Below are 20,147 nucleotides of genomic sequence, written 5' to 3'. Positions count from 1 at the left end.
GCCGGCTTCTCTTCTGTCTTCATCTTAGACCTGTGGTGAGCATTAATTACAGGAACAGGACCTTTGATGACTTCACTCCGGTCATCACATGGTACGTCACATGATCTTTTACCCTGGTGACGTACCATGTGATGACCGGAGTGACGTCATCAAAGGTCCTGTTCCTGTAATTAATGCTCACCACAGGTCCTATTTAACAAAGGAGACAGAAGGAGATGCCGGGCCGCGATCAAGTGGACTAAGGCGAGTTAAATTATTATTATAATTTTTTTAACCCCTCCAGCGCTAGTTTACTATGCATTCTGTATTCAGAATGCTATTATTTTCCCTTATAACTATGTTATAAGGGGAAATAATACAATCTTACAGAACACCGATCCCAAGCCCGAACTTCTGTGAAGAAGTTCGGGTTTGGGTACCAAACATGCGCGATTTTTCTCACGCGAGTGCAAAACGCATTACAATGTTTTGCACTCGCGCGGAAAAATCGCGGGTGTTCCCGCAACACACCCGCACATTTTTCCGCAAATCAGCGTAAATCTGCGTAACGTAAAACACAGTAGTGGCAAAGTCAATAAAAATTTAAAAATTTGGATGGAGACCACACATAACTGGTCTGCAATGCAGATTTTAAACCCACAGCATGTCAATATATGCTGTAGAATTCTGCAGCAGATTTCACCCTCTGCAGTGTAGAAAAGAGATCTGCAGCAAACTTGCAGTATTTATAGTGCATTCGGAAAATCTTCAGACCCTTTCACTTTTTTCACATTTTGGGGGATATTTATCAAGACAAGTACTTTCTGTGTCGGTCTTGATATCCCCTGCGCTGCTGAAGGATGCGCCTAATTTATCATGAAGCGCACCCCTCATCAGAAATTAGGCTCCTCATCCTGCAGTCCGTGCGCCAGAAATCTATAACGGCTCAGAGCTGCTGTAGATTTCTGGCTTCAGTGGCACCAGAAAACTGGCGCAAATGAAGATACGCCCCCGTCATGCCCAGGGAAAGTGGTGAGGGCGGCATAAAACTAAAATCTGCCCTGGACATAAGCATTCAGCCCCTTTGACACTTGACATTTAGCTCTGGTTCCTCCCATTTCTCTGGATCATCTCTGAGATGTTTCTACACCTTGATTGGAGTCACCTGCGGTAAATTCAGCGGATTGGACAGGATTTGGAAGGACTCAGCCCTGTCTATATAAGATCTCACAGCGAACAATGCATCAGAGCAAAAACCAAGCCATGAGGAGGAGAGAACGGCCAGGATTGTGTGGAGGCTCAGATCTGGAGAAGGGGACAACAACATCTCTGCTGCACTGAAAGTTCCCAGGAGCACAGTGGCCTCCATAATTCTTACATGGAAGAAAAACAAGACTCTTCCTAGAGCTGCTGCCCCCTAAGTAATCGGGGAGAAGGGTCTTGGTAGGAGAGGTGACTAAGAACCAAATGGTCTCTCTGACTGAGCTCCAGAGATCCTGTGTGCAAATGGGAGAAACTATCAGAAGGTCAAACATCACTGCAGCCTCCACCAATCTAGGCTTTAAGGCAGCACCGCAAGAAAGAAGCCTCAAGCCTCTCATCAGTAAAAGACCATGAGAGAAGCCTGGAGTTTGTAAAAAAATAAAATAAAAAATAAAAAAGCACCTCAAGGACTCCGACTGTGAGGAAGAAGATTCTCTACTCTGATAGAACCAACTTTGAACTTTTGGCCGCAATTCTAAGGGTCAAGTCTGGGGGAAACCAGGCGCCGCTCATCACCTGCCCAATACCATCCATACAGTGAAGCATGGTGGCGGCAGCATCATGCTGGGGGACAGGGAGACCGGTCAGGGTGGAGGGAAAGCTGAATGGAGCAAAGTCCAGAGATATTGTTAATGAGAACCTGATCCAGAGCTCTGGACCTCAGACTGGGCCGAAGGTTCCCCTTCCAACAAGTCAATGACCCTAAGCACACAGCCAGGACATTACAGGAGTGACTCAGGGACAACTCTGTGAATGTCCTTGAGGGGCCCAGCCAGAGCCATGAACCCATTGGAACATCTCTGGAGAGACCTGAAAATGACTGTCCACTGACGGCCCCTATCCAACCTGACAGAGCTGGGGAGGATCTGCAGAAAATCCCCAAATCCAGGTGTAAACCTTGTGGCATCATCTCCAAGAAGACTGGAGGCTGAAGACTTATGTCCCGAGTAAAGGGGCTGAAGACTTATGTCCCGAGTAAAGGGGCTGAAGACTTATGTCAATGTGAGATTTAAGTTTTTCCTTTTCAATAAATCAGTAAAGATTTCTCACGTTCTAATTCTGGGGGAACTGACAGCACAAGGAGCGAGAGGACAGAATGTGAGGACACTGAGGGTGTGAGGACTTTCTGATTGCAGTTTACATGTCCCACAGCGACACCAAATCAAATCTTGTGCGACTTTCTTGTCGCTCCACACATGTCGCCATTTGTCAGGCAAATTGATGTGGCCGGATCCTTAATGCGCTGTCTGGACGCACCCTAAGGGCTGTTTCACACGAGCGAGTCCATTGCGGGAATCGCGCTCCGTGTGTGAGTGTGATCCTCCGCTCTGGACTTGCAGGCGCGCACGGCATTATCATGATTTATAATGCTATGTGTCTCTTCTTGACTTTATTTTTACAGAATCATACTGACAGCTTTATGTCACTATGATTCTGTGGAGACACATAGCATTATAAATCCTGATAATGCCGTGCGCGCCTGCAAGTCCAGAGTGGAGGATCACACACGGAGCGCGATTCCCGCAATGGACTCGCTCGTGTGAAACAGCCCTAAGACTTCTGATTTCCATCACCTTATCTCCTTGTCACACACAGAAGATCAATGATATGTTCAGATTACCCTATGAATTTTTTGTAGAGCAGCATCATAAAACATTCCATGGATTAGCACAGATCTGTCCCGGCTCCATCACCAATGGCCTCCACTAGTCGGTCTATAGACTTTCTCTGTCCCTATTCCTTGTAAATTTGTACTTCTTGACAGCGCTCCCCACCCATGTCACAGGGTGCACTGTATTAGGGCCCCATCAAACAGCTCCCCATAGCTCAGCCTCCTGGACTCCTATGAGGGTGACCTCGGGGTTATACAGTGAAATGACCAGACCTTAATACTGAACAGCTGTAAGCAAAATAACCATGGCAAACTGCAAGCCGCAGCTAGAAGATAGAAAGGGGCACAGAGCCGCATGATACATTGTAACGGAGGTAACCAACAGCAAGAAATACATAAACACAGAAAGAACCTAAACAAACAGCCCTCCCCCCCAGCAGTGACATCAGGGTAAACTGCCCCCCCCCCCCCCCCAGCAGTGACATCAGGGTAAACTGCCCCCCCCCCCCCCCCCCCCCCCCCAGCAGTGACATCAGGGAAGGTTCCTCTCTGCCTCCTGCTGAGATCCACCTGCAGACAGTGACACTTTGTGATCAGTAATTTGGGACCCTAAGCATGGCTGGAAACCATGGCCAACACTGCATGTTCTGCAGTGAGACCAACAGGCTCTGCAGGGAGCACAGGACATGGTCCCCAGGTGTTCTGCTCTGCAGGGAGCACAGGACATGGCCCCAGGTGTTCTGCTCTGCAGGGAGCACAGGACATGGCCCCAGGTGTTCTGCTCTGCAGGGAGCACAGGACAATGGCTCCAGGTGTACTGCTCTGCAGGGAGCACAGGACATGGCCCCAGGTGTTCTGCTCTGCAGGGAGCACAGTACATGGCCCCAGGTGTTCTGCTCTGCAGGGAGCATAGGGCATGGCCCCAGGTGTTCTGTTCTGCAGGGAGCACAGGACATGGCCCCAGGTGTTCTGCTCTGCAGGGAGCACAGGACATGGCCCCAGGTGTTCTGCTCTGCAGGGAGCACAGGACATGGCCCCAGGTGTTCTGCTCTGCAGGGAGCACAGGACATGGCCCCAGGTGTTCTGCTCTGCAGGGAGCACAGGACATGGGCCCCAGGTGTTCTGCTCTGCAGGGAGCACAGGACATGGGCCCCAGGTGTTCTGCTCTGCAGGGAGCACAGGACATGGGCCCCAGGTGTTCTGCTCTGCAGGGAGCACAGGACAATGGCTCCAGGTGTACTGCTCTGCAGGGAGCACAGGACATGGCCCCAGGTGTTCTGCTCTGCAGGGAGCACAGTACATGGCCCCAGGTGTTCTGCTCTGCAGGAGCATAGGGCATGGCCCCAGGTGTTCTGTTCTGCAGGGAAGCACAGGACATGGCCCCAGGTGTTCTGCTCTGCAGGGAGCACAGGACATGGCCCCAGGTGTTCTGCTCTGCAGGGAGCACAGGACATGGCCCCAGGTGTTCTGCTCTGCAGGGAGCACAGGACATGGCCCCAGGTGTTCTGCTCTGCAGGGAGCACAGGACATGGCCCCAGGTGTTCTGCTCTGCAGGGAGCACAGGACATGGCTCCAGGTGTTCTGCTCTGCAGGGAGCACAGGACATGGCCCCAGGTGTTCTGCTCTGCAGGGAGCACAGTACATGGCCCCAGGTGTTCTGCTCTGCAGGGAGCATAGGGCATGGCCCCAGGTGTTCTGCTCTGCAGGGAGCACAGGACATGGCTCCAGGTGTTCTGCTCTGCAGGGAGCACAGGACATGGCTCCAGGTGTACTGCTCTGCAGGGAGCACAGGACATGGCTCCAGGTGTTCTGCTCTGCAGGGAGCACAGGACATGGCTCCAGGTGTTCTGCTCTGCAGGGAGCACAGGACATGGCCCCAGGTGTTCTGCTCTGCAGGGAGCACAGGACATGGCCCCAGGTGTTCTGCTCTGCAGGGAGCACAGGACATGGCTGCAGGTGTTCTGCTCTGCAGGTGTATATGCAGTAAGGTGCAGTCACCGCAGATGCTCTGCAGTGCAGCAAAACTGCCTAGAAAAGAGATGCTCTGCAGAGGTAGAGGATCCATCCCTTCTGATGCTCTGCAGGCAGGACGCACTGAGCCCCGCATCCTGATCATTGCTGCACAGCAGGCTCTGCATGGAGGAAGGATGCATCACCCACAGGCTGCAGAGCATCACACCTGACTGCAGCGCCGCTGATGCGGGGGAGGATGCTGCAGAACCTCTTGACTGGCGGCGGGGGGAGGGGGGTTGCAGGGAGGATATACCTGTCCATCCTGGCAGGGTCAGCGCCGCTGGGTGACGGAGGGTCCTGGGGAGGCCTCCTGGCCCGAGCACTGCTGCAGAGACTCGCACTGAACGGTGGGCGCCATGCTGGATGGAGAGAAGCCCCCGGGGGCTGTCACTGGCGACTAATGGGAGCGGTGTCTGCGCCTGCACGACCACCGCAATGGCCGCCAATCAGCTGCCCGGGCACCGGAGGCAGCCGCCAATCGCAGGAGCATGGCACCGAGTATAGGAGGGGAGCGGGGACCACCAATGACGGGGGCAGCGCGCGGCAGAGCACCAATCACAGAGGGAGGAGGGGGCTCCAAAGTCCGGGCCTGGCAGGCCAGTTAACCCCCTGTCCCCGGGCTGCATCTGACAGTCCCGCGGCCCGGAGAACGGGTCACGTGGGGAAGGAAACAATGTATCAATAGAAGCAAAATGTATCAAAGCCGTGACACAGGAGCAGCAGCCCAGGTCTGAAGGAGGGGGCACAGAAAGCCAGTCCTGACAGGGGAGGAGGGGGCATGCAGGCCTGGCAGAGGGGGCATCCAGACCTGGAAGAAGGGGGCATCCAGACCTGGCAGAAGGAAGAAGGGGGCATCCAGACCTGGCAGGGGGAGGAGGGGGCATCCAGACCTGGCAGAGGGGAGGAGGGGGCATCCAGACCTGGCAAAGGGGGGCATCTAGGCCTGGCAGAGGGGGGCATCTAGGCCTGGCAGAAGGAAAGAGGCGGCATCCAGACCTGGCAGAAGGGAGGAGGGGGCATCCAGACCTGGCAGAAGGAAGGAGGGGGCATCCAGACTTGTCAGAGGGGAGGAGGGGGCATCCAGACCTGGCAGAGGGGCAATCCAGGTCTGGCAGAAGGAAGAAGGGGGCATCCAGACCTGGCAGAAGGAAGGAGGGGGCATCCAGACCTGGCAGAGGGGAGGAGGGGGCATCCAGACCTGGCAGAGGGGGGTATCTAGGCCTGGCAGAGGGGGCATCTAGGCCTGGCAGAAGGAAGGAGGGGGCATCCAGATCTGGCAGAGGGGGCATCCAGACCTGGCAGAGGGGAGGAGGGGGCATCCAGACCTGACAGAAGGAAGGAGGGGGCATCCAGGCCTGGCAGAAGGAAGGAGGGGGCATCCAGACCTGGCAGAGGGGAATAGGGGGCATCCAGACTTGGCAGAGGGACCACAGCAAGACACAAGGTAACTATCAGTAGAAGACAAGCAAAATGCTTCAAGGCCATGATATGGCAGAAGGGGCATAGCAAGAGAGACCTGAAAGAGGGGAGAAGGGGGCAAAGCAATCCAGGTCTGAAAGTGAGAGCTCAGCAAGACAGACCTGACAAAGGGGAGGAGGGGGGCACAGGGGTATAGGGGAGGAGGGGGGCACAGAGGTATAGGGGAGGAGGGGGGCACAGTAAGCCAGGTCTGGTATAGGGGAGGAGGGGGGCACAGTAAGCCAGGTCTGGTATAGGGGAGGAGGGGGACACAGTAAGCCAGGTCTGGTATAGGGGAGGAGGGGGGCACAGTAAGCCAGGTCTGGTATAGGGGAGGAGGGGGCACAGTAAGCCAGGTCTGGTATAGGGGAGGAGGGGGGCACAGTAAGCCAGGTCTGGTAGAGGGGAGGAGGGGGGCACAGTAAGCCAGGTCTGGTATAGGGGAGGAGGGGGGCACAGTAAGCCAGGTCTGGTATAGGGGAGGAGGGGGCACAGTAAGCCAGGTCTGGTATAGGGGAGGAGGGGGGCACAGTAAGCCAGGTCTGGTATAGGGGAGGAGGGGGGCACAGTAAGCCAGGTCTGGTAGAGGGGAGGAGGGGGGCACAGTAAGCCAGGTCTGGTAGAGGGGAGGAGGGGGGCACAGTAAGCCAGGTCTGGTAGAGGGGAGGAGGGGGGCACAGTAAGCCAGGTCTGGTAGAGGGGAGGAGGGGGGCACAGTAAGCCAGGTCTGGTAGAGGGGAGGAACAAAATGGGGTAGGGGGCAAAGTTATCTAAGCCTGGAAGAAGGGGTATAGAAAGTGAGGGCCTGTCTGTAAAACAGATATAGAGGCGGAGGATGTTTTTACAGGCTGTGTGCCCCCCAAATCACTGTATATAAACTCTTCATCTCTTTTCTAAATCTCGAAATATTGGATTTTCTCTGTATAATATAATTTGCAGGGAGAACGACAGCCCCCGTAATATCGCATGCAGCCCCTATAAATCCTCTGCTGGGGCATCCTGATGACAGATCTAGACTGACACCATTGGGTTTAGTTTTAATGAGATGTAATAATCTTCTATATTCTTCTGAATGGTATGGATACGACACACGCGGCCATTGCTAGATGCCTCCCTACAGCTCAGGTGTCCATACGGTGGAGATAACCTTTAACACATGGAGAATAAGGCTCCTTTTACACCGGTAGATAATCTGCCTGTAAACGAGTGCTAATCGACGGTCTATACATATAAGAGAGGCGATCAACAATGAGCACGTGATCCGCAGACATATTTACACTGGCAGGGCACTGATTGGGAATGAATGCCATCGGCTCCAGATACAGAGTTGGGGATAGTACCGTCAACATCGGGCAGTGCCCTATTAGGGCTCATTCACACCGTTTGCTGCTGATTTAGGGTGCCGTCACACATGGTGGAAACCAAATCCCGTGTGCATGGTTACTGTTGCAGATTTTGTGACACATTTGCTGCAGAATTTTACATAGCGTTGAAGTATATGCTGAAATTCCACAACACAAACCAAGTATGTGTCACTGTCCCCCCGAACCAAGGGAAGAAAGACATGGTGTCAGTTTCCACAGCAGATTTTTCCATTATGGAAATTTTGCCACGTGTGAAAGCATCCTGACGGCGGCTGAAAAAAATGTATCTTAAAAGCAGCTGTTTATATGCAATTAGTTTTTATGATAAAAAAAATGCAAAACAAAAAATACCCAGAGTGCTGTATGTTGAGAAACAAAATGCCACTGACCCAAAAAAAGTCACAAACTAGAAAAATGGCGTAAAGGATGTGGGTGGACCATATCAATGTGAGCCTGCCGTAGAGCGAAATCTGAGTTCACTTTAACGCCGGGTTTGACCCATTACATAGAAATGGGTGACATCAGTGGTAAATCAGTGGCAGGCATGGAGCTACTGATTTCACTCCTGGTCTGTAGCTCTCTGTCTATGACCTTCAACAAGATCTGCACCCTCCTTAAACACTCTGTGCTGCAGTCATCATTTCATCTGATTATGTGACTGCACGGATCGTCCTCTTTCTGCACATATAGAATCCCTGTAAGGCCTCATGCACACGACCGTTGTGTGTTTTGCGGATCCGCAAAACACGAATGGCGTCCGTGTGCGTTCTGCAATTTGCGGAACGGCGCGGACAGCATTTAATATAACTGCCTATTCTTGTTCGCAAAACGGACAAGAATAGGACAGGTTATATTTTCTTGGCGGACCACAGAACAGAGCAATGGATGTGAAAGGCACACGGAGTGCTGTCCGCATCTTTTGCGGCTCCATTTAAGTAAATGGGTCCACATCCAAGCCACAAATACTGCGGCTCGGATGCGGACCAGAACAACGGTCGTGTGCATGAGGCCTAATCCTGTGACCTATATTATGCGGAATTAATTCGAATTGGCGAGTGATCTTGTTCACATTTGCATTAGCTGCCAGGGACGATGGCGTATTTGCACAGTAAATATTTTTCTTTCATTAAAATCGTGCAGGGCCTCGTCTGACTGTGGAGCTCATGTTCATGGCAGGAAGAGGGAATCCTGAGCTCAGATCTGACATCGTCCCTTTAAGAAGCCATTTATATCTTGATAGTCAATGCAAAGGTGTTGCAGCCGGTGACCAACTCCTCTGTCTATAGAGACTAATGCTATTCGCAACACGTTCCTCTATCCACCAATAACATCAGTGGGGTCTGACCACTGACCACCAGGGATAAGATTCAGTTTGCTGCCCTGGTCAAGTGGTTGTGTCTTCTTACTGTTCCTCTGGGCACCTAGCAGCCGGGTGACATGCCCCAGCAGACCCCTCTCCACCCCAGTTCGCTGTGACCCCTTCATTCTCAGGATCAGTAGGGGTAGCAGAGGTCGGACCCCACCAATCAGATGATTAGGCCTGATTCAGATGGCTGTTCCGATTTTACATCTCTAAACACCGCGTGTTCTGTGTGGACACCTGTATGGCATTTGTTTTTTCCACACCCATACACTTGAATGAATGAGTCCCTGTTGGAAAATGGACAAGAATAGTGCAGAAATGGACTGAATGTGATTAAACCGTTGGCTTAACTGGGTCCGAGTGTGCTGTCCGGTGAGCACAAAGATAGACCATGGATGGAAGATACTGTCATGTGTTGTATAAGCCCAGGATCAGTATCTGACTGGTGAGGGTCTGACTCCCGACACCCTTGCCGATCAGCTGTTTGAGGAGGCAGCGGGCCCACGGTGGTTGGGTTAGCGCTGCAGCCCCCTCACATCTTACTAGACACAGTGCCGTACATCGTATAGTGGCTGTACGTGGTATTGCAGCCCAGACCCATGTAGGCCATGTGACCAATGTATGTGACGTACGTGCCGCAGTATTGATCAGATTACTCCTCAAATAGCTGATTGGCAGGTGTCCCGGGTGTTGGACTCCCATCGATCAGATATTGATGACTTATCCAGAGGCTAGCCGATCAATATATCAGACCTGGAAAACTCCTTTAATGTTATTGATGGCAAAACTCCACACAAGAGAAAAGTCCCCTTTGGATTTGAAAGTTTTTTGTTGTGTATTGTGCAAGTCAGCAACAAAAAAACGCAAGGATTACGTCGTTTTTGCAGTAGTTTTCCCTTTCTTCCGCGGTGGAGATCCACAGCATAAATAGACATCCTACAGATTTGAGGTCAATTTACTCTGCAGATTTCTTGCAGTATATGGTCTCATGCACACGGCCGTGGTGTGTTTAGCGTTCCACAAATCGCGGATCGCGTCCGTGCGCGTTCCGCAATTTGCGGAATGGCACGGACAGCCTTCAATATAAATGCCTGTTCTTGTCCGCAAAGCGCAGACAAGAACAGGACATGTTATATTTTTTTAGCGGGGCCACGGAACAGAGCAACGGATGCAGAGAGCACACGGAGTGCTGTCCGCATCTTTTGCGGCCCCATTGAAGTGAATGGGTCCGCACCCGAGCCGCCATGCGGACCCAAACAACGGCCGTGTGCATGAGGCCTATGGATGAGATTTCGTAGAATGTTGCTAGTAATGTACAATGCTGTGGATTTGCCATGTATCCACCACAACATAGCCTGAATGAGAAGATATACTTGTCAGAGTAGAGCATGGCCACGAGCTAGACCCCCCACTTCTGATGGAGCTGAAACCTCAGATTTCCAGCCCACCATCATCTTGGGAGGAATTTCAATTTTGCCGATTTTAGGTTAACCGCTGGGGCCTTCATTACTGCAGGGAGGCTGCCAGTGGGTGGTTGTCAGGGTTCCTCAGACCCCATATATTGGGGTCCCTAGTATGTGCCCCAGTATTCCACAGGGACAGCCCCGTCCTTGGCTTGCCCTCTGATGCTTGATGTGGCTTCCTTTCATAGGAGAAGACAGGATGTTGCAGCAGAGTCAGGACTGCGGGCGTGAGAAACAATAACATCCAGAGCCTTGAACTGTGTGCCACTGGGGCGGAGGAGGAACTGTTCTCCATACAGTCCCTTCAAGGATTTTCCATAAAAACCTGGAAAATCCGACGAAATCTAATAATAGATTGTGTTTTGTCTGATTCATTTCAAGGCCTTAAATATTTCATCACCCGAGCGCGATCCAGGAACAAGCAGATCACCGTTGTATAAGTTGTATTTTTCTCTATTTCCTCTCTGCACCAAATAAAGATGGCTGGCACCAGACGACAGTGGTGCCCTCCGGCTCTCATGGGGGCTCCTGCACTTGTCCCTGGGCCATGTAGACACAGCAGTGTTTATACAGCGACATGTTGGCCCTGTTGCTCGGTTCTGCAGAGATGGTGGCACTTGATGTGTCGGTGTCTGGTGCGTGTTACAGAGGCGTTCTCTCCAGGAGAAGGGTGTTTTATGTTGACTTCACTATGACAATGCTTGGAGGCAGTATGGCGCTGTAGGACGTCCATGGGCATGAACACTTAGAGCAATAAAAGATTTATCAGTAGTGAGGCGAGATGCGCCATTGTTTGAGATGTGAAAATGGTGCAGGCTGTGCCAAATTCACAGTGATTGCACAGAGAGCATGGTCTATATGGCACCTTGATCCCGTGGCTGTTCTTGGTAATCCAGTGGCTGTCCAATTTGATCCCATGGCTACTCATGGTGATCCCATGGCTGTTCTTGGTGATCCGTTGGCTCCTCATGGTGATCCCATGGCTGTTCTTGGTGATCCGTTGGCTGCTCATGGTGATCCGTTGGCTGCTCATGGTGATCCGTTGGCTGCTCATGGTGATCTTGTGGCTGCTCATGGTGATCCTGTGGCTGTCCACTTTCATCCTGTAGCTGTTCTTGGTGATCCAGTAGCTGTCCACTTGGATCCCATGGCTGTACTTGGTGATCTTGTGGCTGTCATTGGTGTTCCAGGGGTCCTCTTTTGTGATCGAGCAGTTGTCCTTGTTGGGGGAAAATTGCTATTATCAAAAGACTATGCAGATATTTAGCAATTATGAAACAGCAGAAAGATGATTACTATCGTTCCTCTATAGGCTGATATTAACACTGGCCGGATTACAGCTCTGTACAAGTTCCGAGTTGCATGGAGACATCACGGCATGTTCCACTGTATGAGGTATGACAGATAGTTGTGGCATTGCTTCTAAAGGAGACTGTAACGCAGTGCCATATGGTGGCTCCATATAGCCATGCAGGGCCTACTACTGCTCTACAGAACCATAGGGACCCAGGGGCTATGTACACACAGCTCCACCATGAGGCCAGCCAGCGCTCTGCAGCTCTGTGCTACAATGTATCAGGTGGTTTACTTGTAACAATATATCCAGTAATAGTTACATGTAACTACATGGAATGAATGAGCTCATGTGATTCAGTGATTGGCCGCAATGATCATGAGTCGCCCTAACTTCGCCTTTCTTCATATTTTCCACATTTACCATTGAAGTTGATGTTAATATGTTTCCTAATCTGCAGTTTCTTCCATATAATGAATTATCAACAGATAAAGCATTGGTATCCGTTCCCCCAGCTAGCTGAGGTTATTTGTGGGGTCTCAGTGGGTGTAAGCCCCTCATTATGCACACGTTGAGCGATTGCTTATCAAACGCACACAGGGATCGGACAGGGTCTCCTCGCCGCAGCTCACAAAGGGGATGTGGGATTTGTAAACTCCCATGACAGCTGCAAGCCCCTTAATGCAAGCAGCACTATTGTGTCTGTGATTAGTGGGACAGCTGGGAACGCCTACCGGGAACAGCCAAAAGACAAGCGGGGGCCTCCCACCTGCTGCTCTGTCTTCTCCAGGACAAGCAGGGGGGTGGGGAGACACCTCCATTACCCTCTGTTATATGCGAAAAGCTGAAGGGACTGATATTATAAGGCCAGGTATTAATGTTTTCCAGCTTGCTGTCAGTGAATGGAAGCATCTCAGAGCTGGGGGTCTGTTACAATTGTTAATAATCCTCCAAGGTATAAACAGGCTGGACACCAGACTGACACATTTTACCTGCACTGATACATTGTAGCACACTAACCACCGGATACAATTGTCAGTCAGGATATGTTCACCAGAAATTTCTGTGGCTCAGACATCTATTCAGTGCATCTGAATGTGGTTGTTTCTGGGCATGGAGATGAATGGGGGAGTAATAGAAATCTAATCTGCTGCATGCATCTGCGGCATCTGTACCATGTAGATTGTAAGCCTCGCGGGCAGGGCCCTCTCTCCTTCTGTACCAGTCTGTAACTCGTCTTGTTCATGCTTAGTGCACATGTCTGTATTATGTGTGTGCACCGCTTATCATATGTACAGTGCTAAGGAATGTATGGCGCTTTAATAATAAATAATAATAATGTGCATGAAGGGCTGATTTACACAACCATGCTCGGTCCAGGAAACACGGTCATGTGTCGACCACATTTCCCGGACTGACCGTGACTCCCCTGACCGGAACTGACGGCATCTTAGTGATTTATGGTGCAGTCTGTTCCTATTTGATTGCAGATATATTGTACTGGACTCACATCATATATATATAATACCAGATAGGAACTGACTGCACCATACATTACTGTGATGCAGTCGGTCCAGGAGAAGCGGTCAACACATGAACTGTGTTTCCTGGACCAAGCATGGCCGTGTGAATCAGCACTTACCCTAAGGCCTTTTTCAGATGAGCGTGTCCTGTGTGGAAATCAGACTCTGTGTGTGAGCTTGATTTCCCGTTAGGGACACTGCTAGTTTCGCAGGAGCGCACGGCATTATACTGATTTATAATACTGTGTGTATCTGCATGACCTTACTTCTACAGAAGTAGGCCTCATGCCCGGCCGTGGCCGTATTGCGGCCCGCAAACAGCGGGCACTGGCTGTGTGCTCCACACATCACGGATGCGGACCCATTCACTTGAATGGGTCCACAATTCGGAGCTGTGGTTTGGAACATGGCGTTTATTTCCGTGCTTCCGCACTGCAAAAAAATAAAACATTTCTATTTTTTTGCGGTGCGGACGGTTCATGGATCCATTCAAGTTGAATAGGTCTCGATCCGTCCCGGCCGCCGCACGGACATTGCCCGTGCATTGGGGACTGCAAATTGCGGTCCCCAATGCACGGAAGGGCCGCAAAACAGCCGTGTGCATGAGGCCTTATACTGAGCTAACGCGTACGGCCAGGCTCGGACTGGCACACAGGGGTACAGGTGAATCTCCCGATGGGCCCCTAGTCTCCCAGGCTCAAGCGCTGAAACTATTACTCAAATCAATTGAGCAGATCGAAAAACAAAAAAAATCTTAATGCAAATTTTTTGCATCGAGGATTCGTTTCTATCATGACCACGGAGCGTGAGTGAAGCGCTTGCTATTACTCACCGCTCCATGGTCAACACCACACTGCACTGTCCCGGTGTACACACATCGTCAAGACGTAAGCACGCACTGTGTGACGCTAGGTCCCAGTGCATTGCGGGAAGAAGATGATGCAACTGGTAAGTATAGTATGGTATTTGATTTGAGTACTATGGCAGCCACATGGGAGTCTTAGTCTGATTAAGGGGGGGGGGGTGGAGGGCTGGCACTGGGGTCTGAAGACTGATGGCATTGGATGGTGGGAAGTAATCATTATGGCTGATGGCATGGGGGGATGGCACTGATGACTGATGGCATGGGGGGAATTGATGGCGCTGGAGAGTGGGACTGATTGCATGGGGGGGGGACAGATGGCAGGAGAGACTGATTGTGGCATGAGGGATGGCATGGGGGGTGTGATGATGGCATACTGCCAGCTACTATATGCTCCCATTGACTAAAATGTGGTCCAGGGCAGGCCATCTGGCCATGTTCCGGCATACATGCTGGGTATCATCCGGAACAAAAACGCTACTTGAAGTGTTTTCTTGTCCAGCCAAAACCCGGCTTGTATACTGTAGCACGGTCGGACCCCATTACAGTCAATTGGTGGAGCGTGCAGCTGCCGCCAGTATCCGGCTATACCCGATAGGGTACACTCCGGCAGACTGTTCTGTCAAAGAAGCCTTGTGCGTTTATTCATTTAAAGGGAACCTGTCGCCGGGATTTTGTGTATAGCGCTGAGGACATGGGTTGCTAGATGGCCTCTAGCACATCTGCAATACCCAGTCCCCATAGCTCTGTGTGCTTTTATTGTGTAAAAAAAAGTCCTGTATGTGAGATGAGTCAGGGACAGGACTCATCTCAGGTTAATTTGCATATGTATCAAATCGGTTTTTTTACACAATAAAAGCACACAGAGCTATGGGGACTGGGTATTGCAGATGTGATAGCGGCCATCTAGCAACCTATGCCTCAGCTCTATACACAAAATCCCGGTGACAGGTTCCCTTTAAAACTAAAATGTTTTGCCATTCTACTATACGCAATTTAAGTTTTTGTAAAGGAAAACATTATTTAAAGAGGACCTTTCACTAGTTTAAAAACTAAAAACTAACTAGATCAGTGGGCAGAGCGGCGCCCAGGGGTCCCCCTGCACTTACTAGTATGTCTGGGCGCCGCTCCGTTCGCCCGGTATAGACTCCGGTGTCTGCAGCTTCCTCTGTTGTACTGGGCGGAGTTTTTGTATTAGGGTGGTCCCTTGCTGCAGCACTGGCCAATCGTAGCGCACAGCTCATAGCCTGGGACTCCCAGACACCGGAGCGGCGCCCAGACATACTAGTAAGTGCAGGGGGACCCCTGGGCGCCGCTCTGCCCACTGATATAGTTCGTTTTTAGTTTTTAAACTAGTGAAAGGTCCTCTTTAAGAAGTTTTATCAGAGTACTCAATTATCGTTGGATAATTGGTAGAATACTTGATTACTGAAATAATCGATAGCTGAAGCCCTACCTCGCTCCAGTTGCTGCAATGTGGTATCCAGTCCTGAATACTTTACATCTTTAGGCCCTCGTTACATTGTATCAGTGAAGCGGTTAATGACATAATTCCCATAAACAGCGGCGGGGGATGAAGTTCATAGCGTGGGCTGCAGTCGGATTATTAGTATCAGTACTGAAGTGCTGTCATGTGTGGCCCCTCCTACACTGTAACACGTGGCCCCACAAGCCCTGACAGGAAGACTCCAGCTGATCGACCCACGTACTCTGCAGGATTTTCCCAGCCTCTGTACCTTCTCTGAGCAGAGTCTGATACAACCCAGGAGCAGGGAAGCAATCTCCAGCAGAACACCCCGGACAGACACAATCATCTTACAACCAGTGAGGCAGTGTTCACATCTCAGGTGATCTGGCTGTCTGATCCCATACAAATGCTGGCAGTTGGCGGGTCAAAAACCGTGGCATGCAGCAGTATTCACCCAGTCGAAAACCACATTTCACCACTGAAAACAGATGAAGAAAAGTACGCCAGCCCTGGGGTGGAGCAGAAATTGCACTGTTTTTGCAACAAATTCGAGTGCAAATAAAGGCGTATTCACATAAATAGGTTGGAAAATAGGCGCAAAAGTTAAAAAACTTAGTCTAAAAGATCAAAGGAGTTGAACAAGGCACAAAAGCCTCCAAAACAGGCGCACTTTCAGTAGTAAATGTGACAAAAAAACACAATTTTTACACCTAAAAACAGACGCTACAGTAAATAATCAAGGAGGGATAAGACAACCCTCTGTGTATGACTGGGGGAGGAAGTGACCCTACAGAGAGGGTTGGAGCCGGAGATCTCAACTGTGTGTTTTGGGGTGAGCCAGGGAGAAGACTTCTGTGTTAGGTAGAGCCCCGACGGGCAGGTGTTTATGTTGGTTTATGTTTATGTGAGTGCTGGTGCTGAAGTGCCAGAATAAAGCACCATTTGGACTTGAACCCCGTGGTCAGAGGAGAAATCTGTGATTGCGACCCCCTGAGAGAGAGCGATCCCTTACAGATGATTGTCTATATCAAGCAATATCTCGTAGATCCTCATTGCCCTGAAGAGTCGCCTCTGCCGTCGTTTGGCGTCCTGCTGATGATTCAGACACAATTAAACGAGCGCCCCTTAACACAGAGGAAAGATACATTTTGCTACATTATCAGTTGTATCTAACGGTTTCCGCTCACTGACATGAAGATGTTATCATTAGAAATTGTCAGAAAGGAAACCTAACATCTGATAGGACAAGAGGCAGTCTCTGCAACGTCATAAAAAAACATGAATAAAATGCAAATATAAAATGGCACGATTGTGATAAAGATTGCTGTCACTGAGAATCATCGGTGGTGTATCCCCCACTGACTCCCACCCACCAGATGCTGATACAATATAACAATGCGCAGGGATCTGCTGTAGTAATATAGATTGAATGGCAGAACCTGCTGCACTGGTTCTGGGGTCATATTGTGGAGGTCCTTACCTTGTGGTCACTGCTCCCATTGAGCTGCTCTCCTTGGTCTCAGCTCCGTCATACACGGCTGCCTCTAGTCTTCCATGAGAAAGTTGGGGTCCCCAGTTAGCAGCTGTAGAGGAGGTCAGCAGCACAGAAAGGCAGCATTGAGAGGCGGCCAGGCAGCTGACACAGACTAATCCATCTCTTGTGTTACTCAGGAGCTCACTCCAAGCATTTCCCTTCCTGTGGCTGCACTCCAAATGTAAGCACACACCTCCTGTCCTCTGCCCCCTCCTCGCCAAGGATCAACTCTATCACTCAGAAGAGGGGAGCAGTGACAGTCCCTGCAGGGACCTCATTCCACCCCAGGACTCATCGTCTTGTGTCAGACTGGGAAGAATCCGCTTCAGCTGCTGCTTAGTCCATTCCCTTCTGGAGTAAATTGGCTGATGGGACCCGACTGTACTGTGAGCTGAATATGAGACATTTAGGGGGACATTTATCGAGGCCGGTGATTTCATTGCTGCCCAGCTGGAGAATGTGCCAAAATGATGCTATGTGCGCCTCAGCATAGATATGCTGCATCCTCCAGCAGGCCATGTGACAGGTTAAAATCCACAGCAAGCTCCTAGCTGCCGTCAATTTCCAGAAAACTGGTGTGAATGAAGATAAATACAAAAATGGTGGGCGACATTACTTGCAAAGTCACAAAAGTGGCATCAATAGCCCCATTAGTGTTTGTTTTTGGGCTATTTTCTAATGCACAGAGATAATACACACAGTGATGTCACAGTACAGGGATAATAAACACAGTGATGTCACAGTACAGAGATAATAAACACAGTGATGTCACAGTACAGAGATAATACACACAGTGATGTCACAGTACAGGGATAATAAACACAGTGATGTCACAGTACAGAGATAATACACACAGTGATGTCACAGTACAGGGATAATAAACACAGTGATGTCACAGTACAGAGATAATAAACACAGTGATGTCACAGTACAGGGATAATAAACACAGTGATGTCACAGTACAGAGATAATAAACACAGTGATGTCACAGTACAGAGATAATACACACAGTGATGTCACAGTACAGAGATAATACACATAGTGATGTCACAGTACAGAGATAATAAACACAGTGATGTCACAGTACAGAGATAATACACACAATGATGTCACAGTACAGGGATAATTCACACAGTGATGTCACAGCACAGGGATAATTCACACAGTGATGTCACAGTACAGAGATAATACACATAGTAATGTCACAGTACAGGGATAATTCACACAGTGATATCACAGTACAGGGATAATAAACACAGTGATGTCACAGTACAGAGATAGTAAACACAGTGATGTCACAGTACAGGGATAATAAACACAGTGATGTCACAGTACAGGGATAATAAACACAGTGATGTCACAGTACAGAGATAGTAAACACAGTGATGTCACAGTACAGAGATAATACACACAGTGATGTCACAGTACAGAGATAATACACATAGTGATGTCACAGTACAGGATAATAAACACAGTGATGTCACAGTACAGAGATAATAAACACAGTGATGTCACAGTACAGAGATAATACACACAGTGATGTCACAGTACAGAGATAATACACATAGTGATGACACAGTACAGAGATAATAAACACAGTGATGTCACAGTACAGAGATAATACACACAATGATGTCACAGTACAGGGATAATTCACACAGTGATGTCACAGCACAGGGATAATTCACACAGTGATGTCACAGTACAGAGATAATACACATAGTGATGTCACAGTACAGGAATAATACACACAGTGATGTCACAGTACAGAGATAATACACACAATGATGTCACAGTACAGAGATAATACACACAGTGATGTCACAGTACAGGCATAATACACACAGTTATGTCACAGCACAGGCATAATTCACACAGTGATGTCACAGTACAGGGATAATAAACACAGTGATGTCACAGTGCAGGGATAATAAACACAGTGATGTCACAGTACAGAAATAGTAAACACAGTGATGTCACAGTACAGGTATAATAAACACAGTGATGTCACAGTGCAGGGATAATACTCAGTGATGTCACAGTACAGAGATAGTAAACACATTGATGTCCCAGTACAGAGATAATAAACACACAGTGATGTCACAGTACAGAGATAATAAACACAGTGATGTCACAGTACAGGGATAATTCACACAGTGATGTCACAGTACAGGGATAATAAACACAGTGATGTCACAGTGCAGGGATAGTAAACACAGTGATGTCATAGTACAGGTATAATAAACACAGTGATGTCACAGTGCAGGGATAATAAACACAGTGATGTCACAGTGCAGGGATAATTCACACAGTGATGTCACAGTGTAGGGATAATTCACACAGTGATGTCACAGTACAGAGATAGTAAACACAGTGATGTCACAGTACAGGTATAATAAACACAGTGATGTCACAGTGTAGGGATAATACACAGTGATGTCACAGTACAGAGATAGTAAACACATTGATGTCCCAGTACAGGATAATAAACACAGTGATGTCACAGTACAGAGATAATACACACAGTGATGTCACAGTACAGGGATAATAAACACAGTGATGTCACAGTACAGAGATAGTAAACACAGTGATGTCACAGTACAGAGATAATACACACAGTGATGTCACAGTACAGGGATAATAAACACAGTGATGTCACAGTGCAGGGATAATAAACACAGTGATGTCACAGTACAGAGATAGTAAACACAGTGATGTCACAGTACAGGATAATAAACACAGTGATGTCACAGTACAGAGATAATACACACAGTGATGTCACAGTACAGAGATAGTAAACACAGTGATATCACAGTACAGGTATAATAAACACAGTGATGTCACAGTACAGGGATAATACACACAGTGATGTCACAGTACAGAGATAATAAACAGTGATGTCACAGTACAGGGAGAATAAACACAGTGATGTCACAGTACAGAGATAATAA

The 20,147-nt window shown here is 49.3% G+C and overlaps 1 protein-coding gene across 5 annotated transcripts in view; it reads right to left on the bottom strand.

Moving 5' to 3' along the window:
* Window positions 1-17,343, bottom strand: part of ST3GAL3 (ST3 beta-galactoside alpha-2,3-sialyltransferase 3) — a 274,491-nt gene extending 257,148 nt beyond the window's left edge. For 2 of the 5 annotated variants that reach the window (XM_040407844.1, XM_040407848.1), the window contains exon 1: window positions 5,121-5,378. The gene's annotated coding sequence lies outside the window, so the exon portion shown is untranslated. Of the gene's footprint in view, window positions 1-5,120; window positions 5,379-17,142 lie in introns of those variants that run through there. The other 3 variants (XM_040407851.1, XM_040407852.1, XM_040407845.1) reach the window with 2 other exon arrangements.
* Between the last annotated feature and the right edge of the window lie 2,804 nt (window positions 17,344-20,147).

The sequence above is a fragment of the Bufo bufo genome, chromosome 9, assembly GCF_905171765.1.
Source record: "Bufo bufo chromosome 9, aBufBuf1.1, whole genome shotgun sequence".
Lineage (NCBI taxonomy): Eukaryota > Metazoa > Chordata > Amphibia > Anura > Bufonidae > Bufo > Bufo bufo.
Note: the sequence above shows the minus strand (reverse complement) of the source record. Positions and strands in the feature narration are given on the sequence as shown.